This window comes from Heterocephalus glaber, unplaced genomic scaffold (assembly GCF_053883595.1).
Source record: "Heterocephalus glaber isolate CG9 unplaced genomic scaffold, H.glaber_assembly_v1.0 deba00001067, whole genome shotgun sequence".
NCBI lineage: Eukaryota > Metazoa > Chordata > Mammalia > Rodentia > Bathyergidae > Heterocephalus > Heterocephalus glaber.
This window is the reverse complement of record NW_028258187.1, coordinates 1,598,168-1,623,759: the sequence shown is the minus strand read 5'-3', so window position 1 is coordinate 1,623,759 and position 25,592 is coordinate 1,598,168. Positions and strand designations below refer to the sequence as shown.

The 25,592-nt window shown below is 57.7% G+C and overlaps 2 long non-coding RNA genes across 6 annotated transcripts; both read right to left on the bottom strand.

Moving 5' to 3' along the window:
• Positions 1-962: 962 nt before the first annotated feature.
• LOC110346215 (uncharacterized) lies at positions 963-8,589 on the bottom strand. Its single transcript, XR_015450733.1, has 3 exons — positions 7,437-8,589; positions 1,848-7,130; positions 963-1,317 (listed from the first exon to the last, which is right to left on the bottom strand). It is a non-coding gene; the product is annotated as an uncharacterized LOC110346215 (long non-coding RNA).
• Positions 8,590-10,962: 2,373 nt separating this feature from the next.
• LOC110346195 (uncharacterized) lies at positions 10,963-25,567 on the bottom strand. 5 transcript variants are annotated; one of them, XR_002390088.2, is made up of 5 exons: positions 16,937-17,369; positions 15,586-15,947; positions 12,781-13,044; positions 12,475-12,652; positions 10,963-11,475 (listed from the first exon to the last, which is right to left on the bottom strand). It is a non-coding gene; the product is annotated as an uncharacterized LOC110346195 (long non-coding RNA). The 5 variants fall into 5 exon arrangements; XR_002390092.2 differs by lacking the exons at positions 15,586-15,947; positions 16,937-17,369 and adding an exon at positions 17,376-25,567; XR_015450732.1 differs by lacking the exon at positions 15,586-15,947.
• Positions 25,568-25,592: the final 25 nt, after the last annotated feature.

The following is a 25,592-nucleotide window of genomic DNA, read 5'->3' as shown; positions in this document are numbered from 1 at the left end:
GTCTTCCATCTTCTCATTAAGGCAGGCACATGGGCTGGACACCAGGCACAATCCTGTGGAGTTTTCACAATCTGTAATAAGACTCAGGATCGCAAGACTGCCCAGAGGCCACTCTCTCCTCCCGTTACATACAGAACCCTTTTGGAGAGAGGAAAGGAAAATATAAATTCTGGTTCTGTTTCACTCGATTTCTTCTGCTTTCAGCAAGCCTGTCTCTGGTCACAACCACCCTCACTGCATGGAGGAGGCCTGTTTACACAGAAGGAAGAAGCAGGACAACTCTGTAAGAGGAAACAAATGAACCGACGTCAAAGGCTCTGCCCCGGCTGCCCCAAGGCCTCTGAACTTGACCTTGGCTGCACATGCATCTCACCAGAGACCCCAGACATCTGACACACACTGGCTGCTCCCCTGCAAAGCTGAACAGCTTCATGGACTAAAACTCAAGGCAGCCAAAGAGACGCTCTGACTTACTTTGCCTGTTCATACTTTTGGGTTTAACCAGAGGCTTGATCCTGATGCAGCCAGGCTCAGAGGTGGGGCCTAAGGAGGCAACTTCATCCTGAGGGCCCTAATCTCATCCGTGAAGAACACGCAGAGATTCATAGCTGAGTGGGCCATTAGAAGGAGGGCCCAGTTACGGGAAGTAGGTCACTGGCAGTGTGCTTTTAAGGCTATATTTTATACCCTTCTCCTCTCTCTCTCTCTCTCTCTCTCTCTCTCTCTCTCTCTCTCTCTCTCTCTCTCTCTCCCTCTCGCTCCCTCCTTCCTGGCCCCCATGAGGTAAGCAGCTTTCCCCCACCAGGCCCTTCTGCCATGACGTTTCTGCCTCGGAGCCAGCTGATTATGACTGAACCTTCTGAAACCGTGAGCCAAATAAACCTTTTCGGCCTTTAGGCTGATTTTGTCCGAATTTTGTCACAGCAACACCAGTACTGGAGAACACATATAGTTTTGGATAATATTATTGAGAAGTCATTTATTGAACATCCTGGGGTTCCATGCAGTTGCAGCTGGACACAAGCTGCTCTCAGTTCATCTGATGGCTGGGCCAGGCAAGGCTCTTGAGATGGCGTCTCTGCTCACATATCTGATGCTCAGGGTGGCCTCATGTGGCCAGTCTCCCACAGGGTCCTTGAGCTCTATATGGCCACTCAGGGCCCCAAAGACCAAGGTGAATCCCCTTGAAAGAAAGACCCAACACTGACTTGGAATCACTTCAGTTCGTCTGCCATGGTCACAGCAGTCAGGCCAGCCCAGATCCAAAGTTCCACCTCTTGATGGGTGAGCATAAAAGAATATGTGGGCATCATTAATCTGCCAGAGAGAAGTGAAGCAATTTATCCATGGTCACACCACAAATAGGTGCCCGAGCTGGGTCTCCACCCAGCTCTCCTGACTGCAAAGCCCACTCTGCAACCTCTCTTCCCTCCTCTGGTGAAGGCACCAAGAAGCTGCCAGTGTGGACAGCACCAGCAGCCTCCCCACTTCCTCCTGCCCAGGGCCGAGCCCCCCTGAGCAGTGCCTACAGAGCCTTGGCTCAGGACTCCTCTGCCCTGACATGGAGCTCTGGCCTTATAAATTAAGCACCCAGGTAACCCAGATTCCGTGTCTGCACTCAAATACTCCAGGGCCAAGATGGGCAGAAACTAAAGAGCAGCTACACTTTTGCTTTGCTACCAGGTCTCGGGCCGGGTGTTGTGCTTTAGATCAAGAATGTCCCCCAAGGGCCTCCTGCACTCCAGGTAGGGTGTTCAGAAGGTGAATGATTTACAGGGCTTGCAGCGGATGTGCCCTGAGGAGGCGAGGCCTGGTCAGAAGAGGTGGTCAGTGACCCGGAGCCTTACCCTGTATCTCCCTTCCTTGCTCTCTTCTCTCCACTTCCATCCACCATGCCCTGAGCAGCTCTCCTCTGCCAGGCCTCCTCCATGCTGCCTGCCTCGGAGCTGGCACACTGTGGCCTGAAACCTCTGCAAACCGGGAGCCAAAACAAACCTCGGTTCCTTTAGATTGCAGGTGTCAGGTGCTTTTTCCCAGTGAGGAAGAAAGTGACTGAGACACAAGGCCAGGTGCAGACATCCCTTGGGGCCGCCCGACCCACACCAGGGGGAGGAGTGAGCAGAGCTGGGGGTGGAGTCCCTGGCAGTGCCTCTGGGGTCACTCCGTCGCCCAGAGACCCTGCGTGCCAGTGCTCGAGCTGCTGGTGGTCCTACAGATGCCGTCAGTGGAGTGGGGAAGGGAGCCCCAGAGGTCAGCTCTGAAGGACACACTGGGGCTAGGGGCACAGGCCCTGGGGTCAGCAGGTCCCCAGAGGAGCAGTCAGTCTCAGGAGGACGCCGGGGAGGAAGTGTCCTGAGTCAGGTTGTCCTTTCAACCCCTCAAGGACAACTATCCCTGGCCAGTGTTCCCTGCAATGACTCTGACTCCGGCAGCACCAGCCGCCTTGGTGTCTTGCCCACGATGGGTGCACTGTCCCTGCACCCCTCTGGGCCTCCACTCTGCCTCTCAGAGCCAGCGCCCAGGGGCCCTGTGTTTCCCTCGCCATCCGTCTGCCTCTTCGGCAAGGAGAGCGTTGCCCTCCATAAGAACCTGCCTCCTTCCACCCAGTGGCTGCTAGAAACACACAAATTGCCACATGCATTTCCTTTTACTCAGAGCGGTCACTTCTGTGTCCCCTTCTGCCACGGCGGAGTCCTCTGCAGCACGTCCCTGGACGCTCCCGGAGGCCTGTACCGGCTCAGCTGCAGCCAGAAACCTGGTGCTGGCGAAGCTGAGTGCCAGTGACGCAGTCGCTGCTGCACCACAGGAGTGGCCAGGACTTGCCCTGACCTGGGGCTGCCTCCTCCGGCTGAGTCCAGAGGGCGTCCCTGGCCCCTCCACTGAACAGGCCCATCGGGGGCCCCCGCCGCTTGGGCCAAGGAACTGTGACCTGAGGGTGACTCTCTGATTCCTTCCTCCTTGGCAGGGTCTCACCGCTACTCTCACGGGCAGGGGCCGCGGCCTGTTCCCCAGGAGCCATCGTGGGCGTGCACCCCGAAGTGGAGGACGGCAAGGCCGGAGAATCCCTCTGGCCCGGCTTCTGCTGGGTCTGTCAGAGAGCAGAGGACAGGGCCGCGACCCAGGGCCTGAGGGGAGAGGGGCAGAGAGGGGAGGTCACGGGGGCAGCAGAGGGCGCCCCCGACACTGCACCGGGCGGGGAGGTCGGAACCCCAGGCCCTCGGCGAGAGGCCGGGGGCCACAGATGGCGGAGGGAGCCAGAAGTGTCTCTGCCCCCACCTGCATCCTGGCAGAATAACGGGCCCGGCAGCTGCCATGCCTGCCTCTCACCCCGGAATGAGGAGGCTCCACTGTGCAGCCGAGTAAAGAATGCTGTGCTTCCTTCCAGGAGGGACGACTTCCGTCCATAAGGAGAATGGCGGAAGAAGGAACACTGCTCACTGGCTGTGAACGCCCCACGGGCCGTCTCCACTGGCCACAGCTCTCACCCGCGGGAGTCCTTCCTCCAGCAGGAGGCCAGGGTCGCTGTGTGGGATGCATCTGCAGCCCCTCTTCCTCGGAGGGGAGGCGGGAAGGATGGGGCTGAGCCCCAGGTGCCCCCGAGCTGGGAAGGGGCAAAGGTGCCACTCGATGGCCGAGAGGAGACCACAGGCCCTTGAGAGCCTGCGTAGGGAAGCACAGAGGAGGCTTTGAGAGAGCAGAAAGCCCACCCAGGTCACCGTGAGAAAGGGATTCAAGTGAGCGGCTAAGGGTGGCCTTGAGCCCGAATTCTGACACAGAAAGGGAGACCAGGGTTTGAAGCTTATTCCCACACCCTGAGTCAGACCTGTCACCTTCTCCTGCGAGGATTCTCAGTAGGCAGAAGCACACAGAGCACTGCAGTTCGTTCCTCGGGGTGATGGGGCCAAGAGCCCAAGTGCAGGCGAGCAGAGGGCCTGGTCAGGACAGCAGGCCCCAGGCCCCTTCCCTGGGTCAGCTTGAGCCCTGCACCCCCCCTCCAGGGCTGAGCCCCCAGAGACCCCAGGCCCCGCACACTGGGGACCCCTCTTTGTGGGGAGGAGGATCAGTGCTGTGGATGGTGGGTGCATAAGAAGAGTTCAGGCTCCTGCCAGTCCCTGCCCTGGCACAGAGTGGGCTGGGTTTGCTGCCTTCTGCTGAGAAATGTTGACAGGTGAGGGGAGAACACAAACGTCATGGAAACAAGAAATTTCAGACCTGCAAGGACTGCTGCGCTGAGACGCTCCCTTCTGGGCAGAGGCAGAGTCCACGTGCCCAGCAATCGGCCACCCAGCCACGCGACCCCCTCCCAACTCCACAGAGAGCGCCTGAGCTCAGTCCCAGGTGATGGCCAGCAGGGTCCCCTGCGTCGTGGGCCAACGGAGACATCTGAGAAACGCTCGCTGTGTGTGCAGGGAGGGCTGGGCCCAGCAACTCGGCACTGGGGCACCCATCCTGGGACTCTGATGGGCTCTGTGGTGTGGATGGCCGCGAGCAGATGCCGATCCCCGCCACGAGTAGCCGTGGCTCTGCACTTGGTGCCCCTGACAGACTCTGGAAGGTGTGATGCCCAGAGAAGTTGCTGGTGCCCAGGATGGGTACAAGGGCTTGGCACACTAAGGACGGGAGGTCCTCAGCACACACTGCGCCCACTGGGTTTGGCCACACAGGAATAAAGAAACAAAGAGTAACACAGAGGCCAGAGGCGGCGCCTTTGCTCCGTGCCTCTCCACACACAGAAGCACATGGGTGCCTGTCCAAAGCAGGGTCCTGCGCAGAGCTGGGGGGCCCCTAGAGAGGGAGAAGGCCCTGGGGTCACCGTGGGAAGGGTGCAGGTAAGGGGCACACAGGGGACACAACTGAGGAACAGGAAAAGAGAGAAGGAAAGTCCATGACCCAAAGGCGCCGTCCTCAGGAGAGCGAGCTTCCAAGGTGTCCCAAGGCTACTCGGAGGCGGACAGCAGCCAGGTTGGTCTCCCCGCCTCACCCAGTCACCAGCCTCAGTTCTACATCGAGACCGAAGCCAGATTTCACTTGGCAGAAGAGGGGTTCTGAACAGCCCTGCTCTACAGAGGAGAAAGAGCAGGAATTCCTAATATAACCCTAGCTCTTGGTCTCCAACGAACCATTTAGGCAGGCAGACTCGCGCGTGACCGGAATCAGAACGGTTCACACTGTCTTGCTTGCCCTCTCCTCGGCTGCCACCGCTCAGCAGCCCGAGGTCCTGTGCATTGCGCAGAGGGCCCTGGCCAGGGCACGGGGGATGGGTGGGGGTCTCCCTGTGCACCAGAGGCGGGACCCACGCTGTCACCCACAGATTCCCACAGAACGCACCCCGTGCCTTCCAGGGTGTCCACACAACTCGTGTGAAGGACATTTCCCCTTGAAAGGGCACCGTGCAAATTCTGTTTGCTGTGCCTGAATATCTCGTGACACCATGGGTGCCAATGGGTTCTGGCACATATTCGGTGCATGAATCACATTCAAATTGTCCCACACTTCTGCCGCCTGCAGACAGCCCTGGACGGGCAAGGAACCAGACTCCTGAGTCCCAGGAAATCACAGGATGCTGAATTTGGGGTCCGGGTGTCTGCCACTGGCCTCAAGAGTCATCTGAAGACCTCGCCAGTGAGAACCTGAGGGAAGACCTGGCTCACCCAGCACCACCGAGAGCCACCGAGCACCTAACTCCTGTGCATTCGGGCTCTCTACCCCAAGCCTTGCAGGCCAGGAGCACGGGGCAGAGGCAGGACAGCTGTGACTGTGACCCAGGGCGAGAGCACTGGCTGAGGCTCAAGGAGAAAAACAGAGGCCCCCCTTTGGCCGGCATCAGACAGGGGACAGAGAACCTGCCCCGGTGCTGCCCTGCACGGCCACACGGAGGAACGGCCCACACTGCTCTACACACGCACATCCTGCTGAGGGTGACCGGCTCGCAGGCAACACCAAAGCCCTGAGCCTCCCACACCTCTTCACCCACAGAAACCTCGCCCGCAAGTGTCCTGACCGCTCCGCAATGCAGCAGCCGGTTTCACCGCGACAGTGCACTGAACGCTGCAGAGGCTGCGAGCCGAGCATCAGCCCAGGCGCAGAAGCCAGCGCTGCCTCTGTGGGAAGTACTCGTGGCGCTTCTAAACGCTATACCTCGGGCAGATGTGTACCCTATAAATCACTGTGCTCGTTTTCATTAATGTTGTTGAGAAGTAAACATGTTCACGGAAAGAGCCGATCTTAGATTGTAAAATCCGAGCCAGATCACTGAGCAGCAAGCAGGATAGAGAAAGGTCCAAACACACTCAGGCCACACAGAAAGTACATCCGGCGAGCACAACAGGAGAGGTGACCACAGGAAGCCAGGGAATTTTTTAAAGGAGTCACACCTTATTTGTGACTATGCCTGACCTTTAGATATCACCCCAGCGTTTTGAAGGCTCTTTCAGAAGCATGATCAGATCTGATGATCCTGACACCCTTGACAACAGGCACGGGAGGGGCTCCCACGGGACTGATGGCAGAGCAAACCCCAGAGGTGTCCCAGACCTCCTGTCACAGGCCTGGTGAGTGACAGCTGAGCTTGCACCATGACTTCCTGTCACGTAAACCCACAGCCATGGGCACTGAGTAAAGGCAAACCATCATCTTAGAGGAAGCGTGCAATTGTCTGGCCTCTGCAAGTGACATCAGGGACAAACTGGCTGCATCCAGGGTGGAAGCAAGCGTCGTGCATCATCGGGGCGGAGAGGGCTGTAACACTCCCTGCTTCTCAGGCTGCAGCACCGAGGTGCAGGGCAGACTTGGGGTTGCTTTTAAGCCTCAGCACGAACTGAGAAAATTCCAGGCTTCCACGACCAGGTCCACATTGGTGATCCCACCGCGGGGTGCACTCCGGACCCCAGGCCTGGGGGTGCAGCCCCCAGAGTCAGCAGAAAGCCCAGTGCTGCCTGGCCAGCCCACTGCCACGGGGCTCCCAAGACAGACGGTCGCGTCCGCGGAGAGGGGGCCCTGTCCCTCTGGAGTCTGGGGCCCCAGGCCGGAGAGCCCTTGTCTCCATCTCCTGAATCGCCTCATTTCCACCTGATATTATTTAAGCCCCTTCCTCTTCTTCCAGGAGCAGAAAGGATCCATTTGAAAAGCATCTGCAGAAAAAAATCAACAAAGCCTCTGCACTGGTTGTGGTGGTTACTGTCTGCCAAGTCCACATGCGCTACCTTCCCTGGGGCAGGTTGCACGTGTGTGTGTGCATGTGTGTGTGTGCACACGTGTGTGTGTGTGTGTGTGTCTGGTGGGTCTGCCTGGATGCACAGTGCTGTCAGAACTTTCTCACTCACAGAAGAAAGCCAATCCCACCAAGCCCAGGCAAGAAACGCTGACTCGATTTATTGTTCCGCTGCCTCCCAGCCAACCGGGCGTGCAGAGTCGAACCCTGCATGGCCTGGCCTCACCTTGGCAGCCACGCTTGGCCAGAGAAGCCACTGGCCACGCCCACTCTGCTGGCTGCAATCGGGTGGAATGTTTTCCTTTCCAGTGCTCCTGAAATATTACTCTTCGGCTCAGGGTGAAACACAGCCCCTGGCCTGGTGAAGAGAATCCAACAACACAGAATGTGACATTGTGGAGATGTCAGACCACCCAGCCGAGTACTGGAAGCCAGGATTCTGACAGGCTGGGAAGGGACCGAGAGTCTTGATCTACGAAAACAAGACCATGATGCAGCAGCACAGCTCCTGCAGGGCCTTCGGGCAGGGTGGGGGGTGGTTGTCAAGCCTAACTGAGTTGCCAGATGGACTAAGCACGTTTGGCCTGCTCGAAAGCAGCCTTCTCGGCCCCTGGAACATTCGGCTGCTGTGCCAGCAATGCCATAGTCTCTCCCGCTGGGGAGGCCAAGCAAAAGCCCAGCCTACCTGTCCCTCCTGGCCCAGACCGGTCCTCTGCAAAACAAACACCTCCACATCACCGGGAAAAGGAGACACGCTCAGCTGGGGGTCGGCCCGCGCGCTGCGGAGGAGTCTGCATCCTGGGAGGCACTTCCACCTCACCGCTCTCCATCCGCCTCCCTCCGTGCGGGGCGGCCGGCACCTCCGGTCGCCTGGTTACCTGCAGGGTCCAAGATGGGTCCTCAAGCCAGGAAGTGCATGGGCTTTTCCACCTGATTGCTGGCCAGGATTAGAGCTCCTCCCTTATCTGGCAACCCTGCCCTGAGAGCCTCGGAAGCTAAACACAAGGGACTCTCATGCTTTCCACATCTCGGCAGATCTAGGGCTTGCACAGCTCACGCTGCTCCCCTCCAGGCTGGGCCGCGCACGTCAGAGTCACCCTCGACTTCCCAACCTGTTATAACAGCATCCGCGAGGGCTCCACTGGGCTGGGGTGCACCCAGCTCAGCCATCCGGCACTTTAAACCTCGAGCAAGTTCCAGAAGCACCAAACTCCAGCAGTTTCGTTCTATGGTTGCCTGAGCCCAGTCTAGGGATCTGAGGCCCAAGAGTGCAGTGTCTCGTGGTGGCTGCCCAGTGACCACAGCAGGGTCCCTCGGTGGCCCGGGCCACACCTGGCCCACAGGCCATCCCAGGAGCCTCCACTGGTCACTGCCTGTTTCCCCCACCGGCTTCCTGGCCCCCGCACAGACTGTGAGGGCCAGGATCCTGCCTGCTCCGAGCCTGCCCTGGGCAGTGCCGTGGCTGGAGAAGCTGGACCATGCCAAACCCCCCGGAGTAGTGAATTTGCTCTCCTGCCTTTCAAGACCCTATCTTATGTTTTTCCTTTGCCTCGGTGTTGAGGACCAGGCTCTATGAGGACTTATCGGGGCCAGACTGTGTGACTTATGCCCCACAGTCCCGAGGCCTACGTGACCTGCCTTGAGAAGCAGAAAAGTATGCGGGAGGCTGTGTGCTTCCTGGCTGTGTGGGGAATGCTCACAATCACAGTGCTGCCAGGGCAAGATAACACCTGCTGCGGACAACGTAAAGAACGCTAGTCCCCTATTAACCTGCGCAGGCCTCCGGGTATAGGAAAAACCTGTTCTCTTTCACACATTCCCTTTGTAAGAGTTTAACCTGCTCCCTATTTTTCGACACACCTCTTTAACCGTTACTGTTTCACGAACGACACATGGCCCCTTCCCCAATGCTTCTCACTTGCTAATACAAGTGTCAGCCTTGGAGATTGTCGGTCTGTCCACTAGAGGCAGGCTCCTCCCAGTCCCCTTGCACCTTGAATACTGTCTCTGTTTCTCTTTATTCCCCACACGGGTGTCTGAGGGTCCTATCAGCCCCCAGCACCTCAGTAATTCTCATACCTCCCCAATATCTCCTCTTCCCACCCCATCTTCTGTTGAGAACAAGTCTCTCCCAGGCTGCCCATTCCAGCGAATGAACATGAAAATGAATGAACTCCAGCCCTGGACTCTCCACTCTAGGTAAGCACAGGTACAGAGCCCCAGACGGGACAATCATGCTCTGTCTTCCCTGCTACTGGGCCAGCTTCAGGGCCAGCCATGAAAGAGATTCCCAGGACCAGTCAGGAGTAGAACAGGTAAGAGATCTGGGTGCATTGGCCTTTTCCTCTGAGGTCAGAAGTACGTACGTGATGGTACCATTCTGGCTCCTAACCCACTAACCAATTATAAGAACCCTGCACACTCACAAAACACAACACACACAGGCATGCCTTGCACACTCACACACATACATGCACACAAGCATGCCCTGAACAATTCACACACATGAATTGCATAGGTATGCCCTGGACACTCATATACTTACACACACACATCACACACAGGCACACCCTGCACACTCTCACACATACTACATGCACATAAAGCACACAGAAGCATGCATGATCAGGAAGCAGGCTGCACCCATGGGTGCCATGGAGCCCAGCGCCCCAAAGCCAGGAGTGTGGCAGGTATAGTGTGAGCCTGAGCAGCAGGACCTGACTCTGAGAAGAGGCTCATGGGAGTGCACGAGCACTACCACTGCATGGCCAGAAAGCAGGGCACACTGGGACAGGAAGTGCTGCTCACCCACGTGACGCTGCCCTGTCAGAGCCTTGGAGAGCAGTTTTGCAGAGAACATTTAATTAAACTGCATGCCAACGCCATGGCTGCCCAAAGTACTGTGCTGAGACATAGCAGCCCTTCACGGGCTCCACAAGAAAGAATCCTGTGACAGTTATCAACCTTTGCCACTGACACTGGTTCTGTTGAGTTTCCTAGAGAGACGTAAAAGGAATATCTGCACTTGGGAGGCTGAGTCAGGAGGATAGCCAGTTTCAGGACAGCCTGGGTTGCATAGAGTGACACTGTCTCAAAAGAAGGAAGGAAGGAGAGAGGGAGGGAAGGAATGAGAGAGGGAGGGAAGGAAAGGAAGAAAGAGAGGGAGGGAGGGAGGGAGGGAAGGAGGGAGGCCTGCCTCTGAACAGAGAGGGGGCCGACTTCTGAAGACAGCTCAGCCCAGCGACTGAATGGGTGCATCAAGGGTCACCCACAGTGGGTGGACTTGCCCAACAGGGTCACTGACCCCATGCTAGGCAACTGGCTTTACAGACCACTCTGAAAACAGCAAAAGCAGGAGGGTCCTGGGGAGGGCGTGTGTGCTCCACTGCCAGCCCACCTTCCGGGGCCCCAGCCGGCCTCAGCCATCATGGTGGTGACCTTATGCTGACCAAGCACCACCCTCGGCACTGGCCGGGCCACTGCAAGGCAATGCTCACAGAGAGCAGCTGTCGCTGGCTTGCAGGTCCTGGGTTAGACCCCAGAACGAAGATGCCAGTCCCACTGGGTACCGGGCTTCCTCGGGATGTGCCCACAGACAGCCAACCCCCAGCAGATGTCAAAATGTTGTCAAAGTTAAAGGTCACAAAGGGCGTAGTTTACTCAATATTCTAAATACCAACATTCTAAAATAAATTCATTGTTCTTTTAAGTCTAGGCAGTGGAATTTAAGTAACACAATTTGATGCCCGCAGCTACCCATTTTTAAACACATAACAATGCGCATTATAGAAAATTTCCAATCTCCTCCTTTGCCTTGACTTTAATCTCTTTTTACTTCCCCACAAGATTTCATCCTAATGTAATATTTTATTTGCACAAAAGTCTTTATTGATCATTTTATCACCTCTTTGTAATAAAACACACATAATATTAAAGCTATTTTAAATGTTTCATAACTACTGGAGTTAAATATTTACATTTTTCTGAATTGAGTTATCATTGTAATTATTAACATACAATTGATCAAAATAACATGAATATATTAACTTTTTGCTAAATAAGCATTAACATAAATGCAATTTTGAAAAAAGAAACTACATCTCAATGAGATAAAGAGAAGTGGGTTGTTTTTCATTTATTTCAATTGTTTTATCTATCTTTGGATAAAAATTGCTTTTTCCTAGAATAAGACAGTTTTTGATCTGTTGAGAATGTTGAGAAAGCCTTTCCTCCAGGACCTGCTCAGGCAGGCATGCTCCCCACCTCTGCTCAGCACGGGCCAGAGGTACAGCAGGAGTACCGCACAGGAAAAGAAGTAAGTGGCATCAAAATCCAAAGGAAAGAAGGAAAATTAGCCTTATTTGCAGAGGACAGGATCCCATATGTGGACAATGCTAAAGGCCCTACACACATCAAGAAAAAACCTGCTAGAACTAAAGAATAAATTCAGTACAATTGCAAAATACAAAATCAACACACAAAAACTAGTTTTGTTTCTTTACACAAATAATGCTTAACTGAAAAACTAAATTAAGAAAACAATCCCATTAATGATAGTGTCTAAAAGAATAAAACACCCAGCAATAAATTTAACCAAGGAAGCAAAATATCTTTACAATATAAATGACAAAACTTTGATTAAAGAGTGAAGAAAACATAAACTAACAGACATCTTGTTTGTGGATTAGAAAAATTAATATTATTAAAATACCCATATGACATAAAGAGATAAACTCATTCAACACAAACCCAATCAAAATTATAAAAACATTTTCACAAGAATCAAAAAAAAAAAAAACTATTCTTAAATTTTCTTGGAAGCACAAAAGACTCCCAAGTCACCAAAGCAATCTTGAGAAACAAAAACAAAGTTCAATTTGTAAATTACATTACAAAGCAATCATAATCAAAACAGTATGGTATTGGCATAAATGCAGACACAATGACCAATGGAACAGAAGTGACCCCAGAAGTGACACACATATACTACATCTTTCATCCACACACCTGTTGATGGCACCTAGGCTGGTTCCGTGCCTCAGCTGCTGTCAGTAGCATCATGCCCACTTGGCACCTTGAAAGTCGCCCTGACCCTAGCACTGACCTGGGCCACCCCAGACCTGCTCAGCCCGGCTCCCCTGCCCCTGCATTACACACTTGCCTCACAGTCAGTACAACCCTTGGGAGCTCAGGTTATTCAGTAGAACCCAAGCCCTTACTGCCACCCACAGACCAAGGGGCCCCACGGACACTAGCTTAGTCACCTTCTGGTTGCTGAATCAGAAGACTCGACATCCACACCTGAAAGGAGCAGAGGCTGATTTGGGCTCATGGTTTCAGTCCCTGGTCAGCCAGCTCCAAGCAGAGGCTGCAAGGCCAAAGGGTGAGGTGGAGGAGAGCAGCTCACGTCAAGGCGGCCAGGAGGCAGAGGAGAGGGAGGAGCTGGGAGGGAGATGCACCCAAATCCACTGACGATGCAGCCCCTGCCACCCAATCTCCTTCCCAAAGCCCCGTCTCCCAGGGAGAGAGGCTGGGGACATCCAGACCCACCCAGCCCGGTGCTCACTCACCACGGGACCACGGGATGGGACACAGCCCTGAAGCTCCGGTGGCCATGTCCCGGGGGAGGAGTAACTGGAAGGTGTTGGTGTCCATGGCCCCCAGTGGCCGATGGCAGATGGGAGAGGCAGGGCCTGCTGGGGCGACTGCTACCTCTTCCCTCTCCGTGCAGAGAGCCTGCCCCATGCCACTGCCAGAGCCACCAGCCCACATCTGCTGTCCCTCTCGGCGCTTGGCTCTTTCCACGGGAAAGGACAAATTTCACCTCGAGTCCTCTGCATGGAAATGCACAAAGCACGTGTGGTCTCTTCTTCCTTGAGCCCCATTCACACCCTTGGCACTTTTAGCGCCTCTGTTAGTGGCACTTATTTCACTCTGTGCTGTGTGAAAGCTCTTGCCAAGGGGCACCCACACCACCCCATGCTGCCTGCCACGTGGTAGGCACTGTGTACACAGTAGGCACTCGGGAAATGCTTCTGCTGTGTGGACCGGGGCGGCCTCAGCAGATTCGGGTTGGCCAGTGAGGCAGTCATCCTGCTGGTCAGAATGCACCTGGCCTGCGGGCACCAAGAGTGTCTCCACAGCTCCACCCCAGGTCCCGCTGCCCCTGACTCTGGTGCAGGGCAGCTTCCTTCCTGCTGCGGTGTGGGCAGCGTGTGGACACTGAGTGTTGCTGCAGCTCTCTGCACACGGAGGGGCGTCCGGGCCCAGCCTTCTCCAGATAGCACACTTTGCCTGCCCCTCCCCGTGCAGCTTCCTCTGCACACACCCTGGCCTCCTAGGTAGCAGCAGCACCCTGAATCTGCTCAGGGAGACCACGCCTGGCGAGGATGACAGCACCAGACATCTGCAGGCCAGCGCATTGCTGATGCCCTGGAGCAAATGCCTGTTCAGCAGTTACACTCCCACCTACTACAAACGCAGGTATGCTGTGTGACCAGAATTGGAACGCTTCCTAATGGCGAAATGCACCACGGTAGGAAGTGGGGATCTGTACCCAAGGGTGCGTGAAGCACCAGTACCTTGGCACACACAGTGCCACTCCCTCAGCAGCACCCACCCATGCCTCTGCCACCAAACCCCAGGCAGCCAGCGGCTTAGGACATGCTAAGGCGCTCCGACCAGGTAGAGCCCCAAGTAGGGTTCGGGGAGCTCCCACAAGCTGCCCAGGCCCTGTGGGAGGACCAGGGACAGAGCCGCAGCTCAGGACAGCTGGCGAGTGGCGCCCGTAACAGTTGAGCTGTTTGGGTCACCGAGAGTGGGTGCTCGATGCCCACGAGACCTCTCACTGTTTCAACAAAGCACGAGTGAGTGTCACACGAGGGGCTGCAGAGAGGACTTGCAGCGAGATCTTTTCACCTACACGTTTCTAACTCTGTGTCATCTTCACAAATACGGCTTGCTATGGTCCCTGCCTGACCCCCAGAGCAGTGGCACGTGCACATAAATAACCGAAAACCATGCATAGTCCGAACACTCCTACCGACGTGGCCTTGAGGTGCCAGGCACTAGATACTCCTGCTGACATATTTGCATTTCTTACTCAGTCTCCTTCTGCTGGTGTGGAATGCACCCACGCCTTCTAAGCTCACCTGGATTCAGCTTAACAAGAGGAAGCATTAGGGTGTGCTGCTGGCAATGGGAAATGGCATCTGGTTTGCAGATGGATAATCAAGTTTTCGAGAGTTGCAGAGAAAGGATGACCCCTGGGTCCGGACACCAGAAAGCGAGCACCCAGATTCCTGCAGGGCACCACTCACTGGGTGGAAGGAGCGCTGTGTATCACAGCCCCGCATCCCCTAAAACCGGTTAAGAAAATTCTTGGCTCTTTTCCCCCGGCTTTAAAGTGAAATGCTATTTGCATTCCTGAAGAAGCTAAGCAGTGAGAATGGCAGTGCGTTCCAATCAATGAGCTGCATGAATTTAAATGCTGCACGCAGAGCAGAGCATCTGAGCTCCAAGCCTGACAGCCTGAGAGGTCTTGTAAATGAAACTGCTGTGCGGCAAGCCTGTGTCCTCCGTGCTCCTTAGTGAGGAAGTCAGGGGGAGAAAAGAAAGCGAGGAGAACCAATTACCGCACAGCGTGCACCAGTGAGGCCCTCAGCCTGGGAGCGAGAAACTCCGGGGAATGAAGGGAAGGGGCGTGTGCGTGGCTGTGCTGACTCTACTGACGACTACTGATGACCGCTCGGCGGCCGGGGCAGAGGGAAAGGGCACAGTGGGGTGTCCACCTCCACGTGGCGCTCTGGGTAGCCGGGAAAGAACATGAGTGGCTGCCAATGATGGCTCCTGCCCAGCGACTGCACCCTTGTCACCCCCCCCGAAAGACGCTTCCATTCTGATCCTAAGGACCAGTCCTCAAGTTCCCACTAGACTTCACAGGTTCAAGGCTCAGTTCTCCTAAGAGGCCTCTACTTCTGATGGCAGCCACAAATCCTGGGGGTCCCAGGTTGCCCCCACTGATGAACTAGCCCCAAGCTTAGGGGTTCCGTGACCCCATCATATCTGTGTTTGCGAAGATGACTCCCCTCGATCCCGGGACACACAAGGTCCTGTCCCTGAGGGAGCTGGACTTCCAAGCTTTCTTTCTCTCTTTCCTTCTTTCCCTCTCTGGGAAAGGGGGTGCTGTGGCCTAACCTGGGTGCCTTTGAGGCCATCCGGACAGCCACACAGGGTCACTGCTGCCCCCGTGGCTGGGGACATCCACTGGATCTGGAAACTTCTGACCGAGGGAAATTTCAGTTAGGAGTTACTGTGAGCACCAGCAGCTTGGACCCCAGCTCCCTGGCCTGATGCGTAATTCCCTGCAATCTTACCTCTAACTCACATTCAGTCTAATTCAGAGTCACAAGCATCATTTTATCTCCTTGAGTTTGTGAGATGGATGTCCCTGTCTCAGGACAGTCCTGGACATTGTGAGTTTTCTGATCATTCGTCTCTGAACAGAGATATCAACCCCGAGCGACGAAGGCGGCTCTCTCCGCTGGCAAAGTAGAGCTTGGTGGGGTGTGGTTCCAGGGGTCCCCTCCTCGGGCTCCTTGGGAAGTCAGTGTCGAGGCCATGTGGAGGGTCACTCGCCACCTCCTCCCCCGGGACAGCACGGCCACACCGGACCAGAGAGCGATGGGAAAAGGGATGCCACACAGCCTGGCTCAGCCCCAGCTGACACCTGCGGGACCTGACACATTTGCAAACACTGCAGGCACTTTGCCAGCTGCCGGGCTCCAGAAATCAGCTCGCCTAAATGTTTTTCAATACTTTCCTCAGTCTGCAGCTCTGCTCTTTAACATGGAACTGAAAAGGTACTGAGAGGACGGGCAGCCACTCCGCCCCTCCACACTCCCCCGGCAGGCGTCTCCTGGCCACACGGGGCCCTGACCCTGCAGACAGCCCGCCGAGTTCCAGGACTGTCCCGAGGCTTCTGCACAGCCAAGTCAGAGCAGCGACAAAAGCAAAGCCTCCTCCCTGCCCTGGCCTGTGCGGGCAGACGTTTGCCTGCCTCCTGCTCCTGCCTGGCCCCGCTAGCCCATCTTAAGGATGCAGGCTCAGGGAGCTTTTCTAGTACATTCGGTTCGCTTGTCTCACTTTCAGGGCCACAAAAGCAAGAATTACACATTTAAAAGTGTACCCCAAGGGCCAGGGACTTAGCTCAGTGGCACCGCCCCTGCCTCACAAGCGCAAAGTCCTGAGTTCGATCCCTGGTACTGGAAAAAATAAAGGGGGTAACAAAAAATAGGGTTTGCATTATCCATTAAGGCCAGAACTGTACCAGTTATCTGGATACAGAAAGTACTCCTAAATATGCAAAAAGAATGACAATTTTCAAAGAACTGGCAATCTGTGAAACGCATTGTACATTGGAACCTTAAGGGCCCTGCGTAGGCACTTCTGTTGCTCAGTCTTTGTCGGATTGTCTTGCTCTGTGCTAGTCGTGGCTTCAACATAACCTGAGTCACCTCCGCCCCTTCCACCATGGTGAGAGGGTCCCCAACTTCCTCGTCCATAACAGGCGACCCCAGGGGCCGCACCGAGGTGGTTTCCTTGGCGCTCAGCCTGGACCCCACAAAAGCGCCTCCCTGCACTCCATGGCTCCGGGCAGCTCCATCTGAGAAAGGACCAGAGTCCAGAGACCCCCGGGCCCGAACGCCACGCCAGCCCCGCACCCACCTGGCCGTCCTAGGGTGGCAGGGAGTGACCTAGAAGGCGCAGGCAGCCTGGCACGGTGCTGTCAGAGCTCCAGAAGGAGAGCAGATGGAGCCGTGGCTTCCAATGAATATTCATAGAAGGAAAATCAATTAGCCGCCATCTTTGCCACCTGCCCTGCCGCCCGGCCTGGCCCACAGCTGCCCTGTGAGGGGCGGGCACCCACCCAGACATGGGCCCAAGCCTGGGATGGGGCCACTCTGACCTGGAAAGACAGAGCTCTGTGTCAGTGACCTTTAGAACAGGAGCTAGCACCAGGGAGAGGTGGGGGGGCCAAACCCCACGCAGCTCGGCTCTCCAGGCCCTCCTGCCTCGTCCTCAGCGCTGGCTGAACCCTGCAGCCCGAGTCACTGCCTCCCTGGACTGGGTCAGACAGGCACCGAACGTGGAGGGACGAACCAACCTCTGACCCCCGCTGGGACCACGTGCAGGAGGGACACGGGATTCACGAGCATCCTAACTCCTTCAGCCACCTGCCAGGCAACGGCTGGGGACACGGGCCCTGGCAGGTCTGGGTCCCGACGGACTTTCCCAGGAGCTGAGAGGCCTTGAAGGATCCGGTGCATTCGTGGCCTTTCTTGGTATTTTCGACTTAAATAACACGGGCTCCTCCTGCAGATCCTTTATCCCCTCATCCAGAGTTGGAACTGCAGGAGGAGCCAGAGCTTCCCAGCGCAAATCTTTAGAGGACTCCAAGCTAGGACTTGTGCTTTGCAGAGCGTTTTACACAGCACCAGGCAGGAGCACAACCACAGCCAAGGGCGAGGCGGCCTCGGTGCCCCTGACTCCCGTTCCTGCAGTGAACCCCACAGCCCTCCACGGAGCCCCTCGCGTGGAGAGCGGGCGTCAGGCCACGCGGTTGGCAGCAAGGGTTAGGGTTAGGGTTAGAGTTAGCGCGCTGTGCTGGGGTCGCAAGCTTTACCCCGGCCACCTCCTCTCTTTGGTTTCTGTTTCCCAGGCTGCTCACCTGACTGTGTTTGAGAGCGAAGGAAGACGGGAGGCCTCTGTGCCGCTGATCCAGGCACCAGTCCACACCTCAGTCAGTCCAGAGGGAGGCGAGCAATCCGACTGAGTTGCTCTAACTGGGGCTGCACAACGAGCTCTTCAGCCAAACCGAACAGGGAGAATGGGAGCCACTGCTGGAGGCCCCCAGCGGCCTTGTCTTTCAGACCACTGGGGACCCCACTGGCACGGGAAGGCTCTGCCACCCTGATTACAACCCCCATGCCCCAGTTCCTCACCCAGAGAGCAACGGGCCGCGCTGCCCCCACAGAGCCTGGGCTCCGCAGGGAGGGCAGAGGGGAGACCCCAGGGGGCCCTCCAGCTGCACCGCCACCCTCTAAGCCTGCGGTCTGCGTCAGACCCTCAGCTGCGAACCCCGGCTGTGAGGCACAATGTGGAGATTTCTCACCAGAGCCTGGAGCTATGCAGGGCCCCGGGGAGTGGGAACCCCAAAGGTGGGGGGGACACAGAGCTTCACACATCAGCCCTCCTCCTTCGGGTTCTCGGAGGCCCTGAGAAAGGGCTCGGGCTGCAGAGTGGGGTGTGGGCACTGCCCCAGTGCTCCCTGACCTTCTATGACACTGTCCACAGGGACTCTGACGGGGTTAGGGAGAGAGTAATGTCTCCTGCACCCTGCCTGGCCCTGCGCCCTGGCCCAGCGGGGTCGGGAGAGGCTGGGGCTGCGCAGGCGGGGAAGGGCCCTGCAGGAGGGCAGAGCCACCCCGTCCAGCCTGAGGTCTGCGGTGACATCAAGCCACACGGGCAATGTCCCTCGTTTTCTCTCCGACAGCGGCTCTGGGTGGACAGCAGCCCAGCCGGCCGTTCACACCAGGCCCCCACGGACACCTCTCCTGCCCCGTGAGTGCATTCTCCTCCTCGGTGAGACCCACATGGTCACCTCCCAGAACAGAGCCACGCTGCCGCAGCTGGGAAGAGGCCTGGCAGGTCCCTGGGGGGGCCGGCCCCCCGCGACAGTGGCAGTGGCTGACGCTGAGCTTCAGAAGCCAGCGCTCAGCTTTGCAAAGGCTGGCAGGGCCCTGTCCCTGGGGAAGGTGGACTGGACGGGGCTCTGTGCCCGACTCCACACAGGCCCAAGGCCAGATCCTCTCACCCGTCAGCCGGCTCGGGGGACCCCCAGCCTGACCTGCCCTCCTGTCCCATCTCTTGGGCGGGGCCTTCCCCTCCCCGGCCCCCCAAACCCTGAACTTGGGGCCACTGTCCAGGGAAGGCACCAGCCCCTCACTGGCCGACGTCTCAGGGTCACAGGGCCACACATCCACCCTCCACCTGAGTGGCCTTCCTGCCCGCACTGCCCTCTGTCCACCGGGACCTCACTCCCAGCTCGGCCTCTCTGACCCAAGCAGGCCACTGCCCACAGCTGCTCCCCCTCAGCCCCTCACACAGCCTGGCCACAGGTCCCTGCCCGGGTCCTCGCTGGACAGTGCCTCGGGAGCAGAGCACTTCATCTCTCCTGTCTCTGGGCCCAGGCGGCAGAGGCCTCCGATGGCCCGGGTGACCGCAGCCCGGGCCTCTCCTGGCTCTTCAGCCCTTCCGAGTCCAGAGCAGATCAGGGACTCGGGAAGGGCGCTGTCACCCCAGGGCCTCTGTCCAGTCTCTGACTTCAGAGCCGCACTGCTGTGCCGCAGGCCAGGTTTGGTGGCAGAGCTGCTCTGTGACACCAGAAGTGACCACATGCGCGGGGGACTCGGAGGCCTGCAGAGAGCCCTGGACCCAGACCTTGGATGCCGTGGTGATGTCCTGGGTGCCGCACCGCTAAAGACCAGGGCCCAGCACCACAAGCCCCTGACGAGCCCCTTCCCCAGGCCCGGGCAAAGGTGCCTATCACAGGGGGGCCTGAGGGTGGGGGACCCCAGGCAATGGGAGCAGCAGCATCACAGGTCCTTCCCCTGCTGGCCCGCTCTGTTCCAAGGGAACTTGGGGTACCCCATCGCCCCCAGGGCTTCGATGACAGGAAAAGGCAACCCTAAGGAGGACCTGCTCAAGGGGAGGAGAGCACCAAAGGTCATGGCCCCTTCCACCCAGCCCAGCGTCCTGTTCTCCAGGCCCAAGGACAGCCAGCCCTGCATCAGCAGCGTCTCTGGATTTACAGGGCTGGCCGTCTTTCAAGCCTCTCTTGGCAGAGGCGCGGCCCCGAAAGGTGGATTGACATGCAGGCCATTCCTTCCACAGCCATCCATCGGGCAGGAAGAGCCACTGCAGACATGGCCGCCCCAGGAAGCTCTGGCCAGTCCTGGAGCCCTGCACTCGTCTGGCTGGGAGTCAAGGACAGCGCGTCCCACCCTACAAAAGAGAAGTGAGGGCTCCTCCAGCTCCAGCACCGCTCCTGCGCCCGCAGCACCCGGCTGCTAAGTCAGACTCAGGGTCCTTGGGCTCCCACTCCCAGCAGCAGTGACCCCTCTGCCTCTGCCTCCTGGGTGAGGATGGAGGGCCTGAGACCCAGGCACCCCACCCAGCAGGGGCCTCTGCCCTGCTACTCTGTTATTGTCCCAGAATCACTGCACACCGCTGACGTGGGAACTGTAGCAGCGCCCTATTGCAACCTTGTGAAGATAACTTCTCATTCAACAACTGCTTTCTGCCATGCTTTGTTATTTGTTTGTATAATTACATTTTCACATAAAAACATTGTATTTATATATTCTGTACAATCGCTTATTCAATCCTCACAACAACCAGGGATCTAGGTGTGTCTCTTGTCCCCATGTTACAGTGGAGAAAACCAAGTCTAAGAGTGGGCTGGGGATGCAGCTCGGGGTAGAGCACTGGCCTCACACGTGTGAGAGCCTGGGCTGCACCCCAGCATCCTCGATTCAAAAGTCTGAGGGCTAGGATTTAACCCCAGACAACACAGGCTCACAGCCCCTGCCCTGCCACCACTGGTGTCCACCCAGCACAGTGTGGGCCTCTGTGAGCAGCTGCCGCCGTTGCTCATGGACCGCCCACTAGACCATGGCCCCTGCAGTGTAGTGACCACAGCTAAGCACTGTGCTACAAGGTGTGGCCGGAAATTACCCTGGATCTTTACATTCTTTTAATGTATTACAGTAAAGGACTCATTGCCTCAAAATCCTCCCTCACCTATAAATACTTATCCCGTCCTTCTCGCCACTTTCTGAAGCAGTTCTGGAAGTCCTCTTTTCTGAGTATTTTTAGTTGCTTTGTTGTAGCTGCCTTGATGTCCTGAATCGATTCAGAATGTCTCGCTTTCAAGGTCATTTTGACTTTGGGGAAGAGCCAGAAGTCTCACAGGGCCAGATGCAGTGAATAAGGTGGTGGGACACAGCGTCATGTTTTTATGAGCTGCCTTTCCATTGAAGGGCACTTGGCAGCAGCATTTGGTCTGGTGTTTTTTATCAGACCTCATAAAGAGCCTCATGAAAGAGGGCTCCAGAACTGCTTCAGAAAGTGGCAAGAACAATGGGATAAGTGTGTCAAAGTGAAAGGGACTATTAGAGGGGGTTAACGTCAGTGTCTCTTTACTGTAATAATGTTTAATTCAGATACTCATCGTGCATTTTGTTCAGCCCTTGTATCTTTGTGTATATAAATGCACATCCACACACCCTTGGCACAGCACATGCCACATGGCAAGTACTTAGCAAATGTTAATCGTTACATTAGTTAGCCCCACATTTTCTTTTATTATAGTCCTATTTCATAGGTAAGAAATTCTGTGTTATTTTTGTTCAGATTAGAGGTGTGATGTTTAAGCTTCATTGTCAGCTCCATTGGCTTTGGGATCCACCCAAGGCCCGGTGGAGCACACTCCTAGGTGTGTGGGTCGTGGAGGTGTGGCCTGGGGTCCTGTAAGTGGTACCTGACCCCTTGCTCTCTGACACTGTCTGTATGCTCTACCTCCCAGCCACCATGAACTGAGCAGCTCTGCTCCCCCAACACCCTCCCACCATGATCCTTCTGCCCTGGAGCAGCCAACCATGGACTAAATCCTCTCAAACCATGAGCTGCATTAAACCTCTCCTCCTCTATCTTATGAGGGTCAGGTATTTTGGTTATAGTGGCAAAAAGGCAACAGAACAGGCCAGAATTTACTTCTTCTTTGCAAAAAGCCTCCAGAACTCATCAAAACATAGAAAGGGAGTCCGCTTGGGACGGAACACCAGCAGCCATATCCCAGCATAAGCTGTTCACAGCCGATACCAGACCCCGGGAGGAGAGGGGCAGCCGTGGGGCCTCACTGGAGATCACCTCAACAGTGCTCGCCGGGAAGCCAGGGATGGTCTAGGGCTTGGCCCCTGCAAGGCTCTAGTGAGACAGAACCTGCTTCAAACCTGACCACCACAGGGGCGACCAGGGACATTAAAGACAGGCACCTGCCCCACGCCTCACTCCAGATCCCTCACTGCGACCCTTCCTTCATCCTCAGGGATCCCACCTGCAGCCAGGCTGGCTTGGAGGAGCCCCAAAGTGCCGTGCCGAGCCAGGGGCGTCCTCAGGACAGGCTCCAGCTGCCCTCACTGCAGCCCAGGTTTGACCTGCACAGGGCTGCCGGGGCTACTCCAGGTGACACGGCCCCCGTCCCTGCACGGTGGAGACTGGACACAGAACAGGGAAGACCTGATCCCATTTACCCAGTCGCGTCAGCTCTGTTCCTATGCTGCAAAGTCTGCAGAGTCAAAACGGAGAGCTTCAGAGGAGAAGGTCACTATGCTGGGCCCGGTGCTGACTGGCAGTCACCAGTCACGGGTCACCGCCCCTGAGGCGACGCTGCAGTGGACTCTGGTGCTCACAGGGACGCCACACTGGGTCCCGGTGCTCCTGGTGAGAGGTCCCGGTGCCCGTGACACTCTCCACGCATCTGCTCAGAGGACCTGGTGCTGCCTGCTCCCGTGGACACTGACTTTGGCCTCATGAAGAAGCAAAACAGGAGACAGGGACAGAGAGAGCTGCAGGACACGTGCCTGGTGAAGGGCCTGAAATGCAAGCACGGCTCTGTGCCCGTGTGTGATGGCGCGGTGGAGGCGGACGAAGCAGACAGGGGTCCTCACTGCCATGCCTGGCACTCAGTCTGCCAACAAGGCGGCCTGGAGCTGAACTCACTCCCTACACCCAAGCTGTGTGCTTGGGGTCACCCTCCTCGCCTGGCCTCCTTCCTCTTGCTCACCTCGGGGACACAGCAGCCTTGGCCACCGCCAGCCACTTCCCATTCACTGGCACACACGTGCTGAGGGCTCCGGGCCAGCCCACTCTCCCGCAGCCCCACCTCCTCCCCAGAGCCTTTCTGGTGTCCCCGTGGACAGGGCCCTGGGCTCCCAGCCCTTCTGCTCCTTCTGCTACGGCTCAGCCCCTAGGTGGCGCTGGTGGCCCCGCCTCCAGTGCTCAGTGGCAGGGCCGGTGGGAGCGACTGCCCATCAGGGCAGGGACCCACTCACGAGGAGAGCACGAGTGTGCTGTCAGGGGAGAGAGCCCGGGTGGAGGCGGTCACCGGCGTGGGACCGGAAGAGTGAGCTCCCTCCGCTCCTCCCTGCCTCCCTGCTCCCTGTGCAGCGTGGTGTAAGCAGGCTCCTCCGCCAGCCCTCCCGCTTCACCCTCTCTGCCTCGGAGCTGGCCGACCATGGACCATAGCCTGCGTTGAGATAAGCCCTCCCCTTCAAACTGGTGCTGGACACCTCCCAGCAACAAGGAGGCGACTGAGCCCTCTCCTCCTGCATGTAGCACTTTCTAATTCAAATCCCAGCTCCAGCCCCTGGGCCAGGCCCAGCCTCTGACTCACACGTTCCCCCCGCACAACTGTCGCACAGAGCAGGACGTGGGGCATAAGTATGAACGAAGGCAGAGAGCTCGGGGTCCGCCCAGGGGGCAGCTCCTCCACTGGAGCTGCCTTAAAGGGGAGGGGGAGGCCACCGGGTCAGTCCCTTGACCACTACTGCGTGGCAGCGGCGGGCAAGGCCTTACGCAAAGCAGTGCAGACGTTCTTCAGTGAGAAAAACCCATTTTCCTCACTGAGGATCTGGTAACTGAGGAAAGAGAGGGTCCAGTGCCCATGGCAGCCCTGACCATCTGCTCCCGTCCTCTCTCCAGGCGGAAGGCTGTGACCTCACCAAGCCTCCCAAGAGAGAGCCAGCGCCCACTGCACCAGAGCCGCCTGCACCCAGGGCCTCCCGCACTGCACACTGCACGAGCCCAGGCCTGCCCTGCCTCGCAGCCCCTGGCTCCCCAGGCTGTATCTCTGCTCCCCACCCCCACTGCCCATTGGTCCCCTCAGCCCTGCGATGGCCGTGGCAGGGAGGAGGGACCACAGATGGGGGACGTCAGTGAAGGAGCCAGACCGGGGGTGAGGGAGGACTCGGGCAGACCTGGGTGCGTCCAAGAGAAGCCTCCCCTCACACCTCCCTGCCCTCTGTGTCCCCAGCGTGAGTCGTGAGGGGCAGAAAGGGTGCGACGCACCTCATGAGACCCGGAAATGCAGCCACAGCGGGACAAGGGACAGGCCTGTGGGGACAGCGCGGAAAGCTGCCACGTGTTCCGGGGCTCAGGGAGCCGGTGCCCCGCAGCTGCACCCAAGGCAAGTGTGATGACCCCGAGGGGACCGGCCACGGACTGGAGACCAGAGTCTTTGCCACCGCAGGCAGCCCACTTGGGCCAGAAGGTGCAGGAGGCTGACTGCAGGAAGCCCCGGAGAAGCCCGGTCTGTTTGGAACCGAGTGGGGGAAGATGGAGTCCCCAGCAGACTTCACAGGGGCCGTTAGGAGGGCCGGGTCCCCGCTGTCATGTGAATGCATGTGTGCGGCTCGGGACAAAGACAAGCTCTGCGTCTACTCGGAGGCTGCGTGCGCGCGCGGGGCCCTCAAAGCTCACCTGATGGCTGAGCAGAACGCACGGGGCAGCGCACTGCAGGTGCCAAGGGGGACGGCCTCCTCCGGGCGCCTGGTCTCTGTGGCCTGCGTGCTGCCCCGTCCCTGGTGGCCACCGCGTGTTACTCCTCGTCAGCAAGTAAGAGCGCAGGGCACACTGCGACGTTGGTGACACTTGGCGGGGACCCCGCTGGGGCAGGGGCAGCGAGCTGGGAGCTGCGTGTGTCACCGCCGCTCCGAGGCCGCTGGGTGCCCAGCCCTGGAGGCTGGAGTCCTCCCTGCCCACGTCCCGGCTCTGGGGACTCACTCGGAGCAACACCGGCTCCTTCTCCCGACCCCACAGGGCAGCGCTCGGGGCCTCGGGGACTCGAGGTTTCCAAGGTCACAGAGCTCAGGGGAGGCGGAGCTGGGGCGCAGGCCGTGGAACCCAAGCCGCCCAACCCCTGCCGGGACCTCCGGGCGTGGCCAGCCAGGCCAGCACCTCCTCACCGCCCCCTCCGGCAGGTGAAATGCGGGGCCAGGTGCGCCTGCCCTGCGGGAGGGAAAGGCCGGGCCGCCTTAGCGCAGGGCCAGCTTCCCGCAGCCAGCAGCGCGGCCGGGCCAGAGCGGGCCCGTACCCCGAACCCCAGCCCCAGGACGGCGGCACGGCAGGACGGCCACCAGACCCCCATGCCTGCAGCCAGAGCCTCGCAGCAACTTGCCTCCCGCAGGTTCCAGCGAGACGGGGAGCGGCCTGCCGGACCTTCGGCTTCTGCCGCTGTGTGCTCCAGGCCACGGGGCCGGCG